This window comes from Ambystoma mexicanum, chromosome 4q (assembly GCF_040938575.1).
Source record: "Ambystoma mexicanum isolate Mex_15411 chromosome 4q, UKY_AmexF1_1, whole genome shotgun sequence".
Taxonomy (NCBI): Eukaryota; Metazoa; Chordata; class Amphibia; order Caudata; family Ambystomatidae; genus Ambystoma; species Ambystoma mexicanum.
Genome location: NC_090928.1, coordinates 54,525,011 through 54,527,692, shown reverse-complemented (window position 1 = coordinate 54,527,692; position 2,682 = coordinate 54,525,011).

The window sequence follows — 2,682 nt, the reverse complement described above, 5'->3', positions numbered from 1 at the left end:
AAGAGCCTCTCCTGTTTTTAAGGAGCGCACCTTTTATTCCTTGTCGCTGCTGCCGGTTTCATCCCTGTGTGGTGCAGACCCCCTTCAGACGTCCTCCTTCACAACGAAGCTCCAGGAATCGTGGGTCTGTGGGAAACCAACAGGAACAACTGCCAGGGCACCAGCTGCACCACTGGAACAAGATACTGGCCCTCATTACGACCCTGGCGGAAAGTGACTGACCGGACCGCCACAGCGTAAATAGCGTTTCCGCCATTGCACGAAGGAGCAAAGTGCGGCCCATTCCGACCCATCGGGCACGAGCACCACGGCATGGCGGAAGTGCAAAGTCCGCGATGGCGGAAATGACCCCAAAACGGCCCACACCGCCGCCGTACGGCGCCCTAGGTGCAATACCGCCACCCATCACAGCGGACACCGCAGTGTGCGCCTACCGGAAAGTACGGTGACCGTAAATATACGGAAACGGAAGTAAAAACATGGGCCCGGAACGGGAAACATCCCGCCGTACACCTATAAAACCACAAAAACCACACAACCACTAAAAACACTACCCTGAGACACACCCCAACCCGTCATCCACCCTAGCGAAACCAAGAAAAATGGGAAAAGTAGCGAAGAAAGCGTGCGACCGCAAGCGGCAGGTCCACTTCTCCCGTGAGGAACTCACCGTGCTAACAGAGACCCTCCAGGAGAATGCTGCCGTCGTCTTCTCCACGCAAATGACCAGGACGGCACTTGCGAACAAGAAGGCCATATGGGCTCTGGTGGCACAGCGGGTAAGTGCGGTGGGGACCGCACCCCGCAACCCACAGCAATGCAGAAAGCGATGGGACGACCTGCGGATACGCGTCCGCAGCATACTCTCTGCCAACCGCAACATTGCCACAGCCACCGGGGGAGGTCCTGAATCACCCATCAAGTTGACCCCCTGGGAAGAAATCTGTGCCTCCACCATCGGAATGGAGAGCATAGAGGGAGTCGGAGGGATGGAGAAAGGAGTGCAGACATCCGAAGATTCAGGTAGGTGGGCCAGATAAAACAATGCTAAATCCACAATGTCCAATCATGTGAAGTACCATGTGTCCACATAGTGCAACAGAAACACATGTCCAGGAGAACGTCCACACACATCGGCCTGATAGCGCACTTTAAAACTCACAATAAATACATAAATAATTAAAAACCCCTAAAACACCCACTACACGTGCAGCAGGCACACCCTAACTGCAGGCTGCCAAACAACTGCACCCTCACTCCACACACAAATGAAAGCACCTCCAAGGCCCCGACCCAAATCACCCTCAGGTACCACCCCAATGCATGTGATACAATGCCATTCCAATGCCCACAGACCCATTAATAACCCTCGCCCTCCTTTACTCCACCACAGGGTCCGATCCAAACGACGAGCATCAGGACACCCCTACCAGCACACCTGCAAAGAGGGCCAAGACCAACGGCCAAAGACCCTCCACCTCAGCTGCACGCATCAAGACACGGCAGCAGCACAAATCAGGTGGCAGCACAGAGGAGGGAACATCAACAGGCACCCCAGCAGCCAGCATGCCCACAACACCACCACCACAGGTCCCCCCAACGGATGCCACAGAAGGCACTGCCTCTGGTGGCAGCAGCACCATAGGTGACACCCCATTGATGGCAGCATGCTCCGACACAGAAGACGGGGATGTCGAAGTCAGATCCATCCATGACCTGTCCCAATCCCCCTGTCTGTCCCATCCCGTACAACATGAGGATACCACGCAGGGGCACCCACAAGACGACGACTGGCCATCCCCCACAAGCCCTGTGGCAAGGCAACATGAGGTCAACAGCCCCTCTGTGACACCCCCGCAAATGGCCATGGCCCAGCAGAGGCAACAGTCCCTCGACCAGTTAATCGTGCAACAGCAGCAACTGGCCACGCTCCTCAAGGACCATGCCGATGAATGTGGGGGCACTAAGGCAGACATAGAAACATTAGCTGAGACACTTAGGGCAGAAATGGAGAGAAGTACAGAGACACTAAGGGCACAAATGGAGAGTAGCACCGAGAGCCTGAGAATACAAATGGAGAGTGGCACCGAGAGCCTGAGAGTCCAAATGGAGAGAAGCACCGAGAGCCTGAGGGGGGAACTGCATGCGACGTCCAAAGACGTATGTGCCGAACTTGCCGCAGTGCGCCGTGTGCTCACTGAGCTCTCACAAACCCTTAGGGACATGCATGGACGTGAGCAGGCAGAGACATCATCCGTTGCAAGTTCCGTCCAGGGCAGCCCCCAACGTAGATCTGGGAGGAACCTGCGCTCCACAGGCAGGGGTGCCCCTGATACCCGCAGAGGGGGCTTGCAATAGCGACAGCCCACTGACAATGAGCATCTTTGGACACTGGTGTTCGGGGGGGAGGTAGGAGGGTGGAGGGGGTGTGTTGGGCTCACTTGGGTGGCGGGTCGATAGGGTGTTCAACATGATATCACATATGCCATAAACAGTGCACGATCAACCAATGAGATGTGTGGACAATGATCTTTGTGTACTAGGCCATCATAGGCGTACAGTCCATATTGTGCATGTACCAGACACACACAGTGCCACGAGTCCCGTGTCCATGTATCAGCCACCAGGCGTGAGTGCTAGAAGCATGCATCAATGAGATGCTGACGAATGTCACGGCCCTCC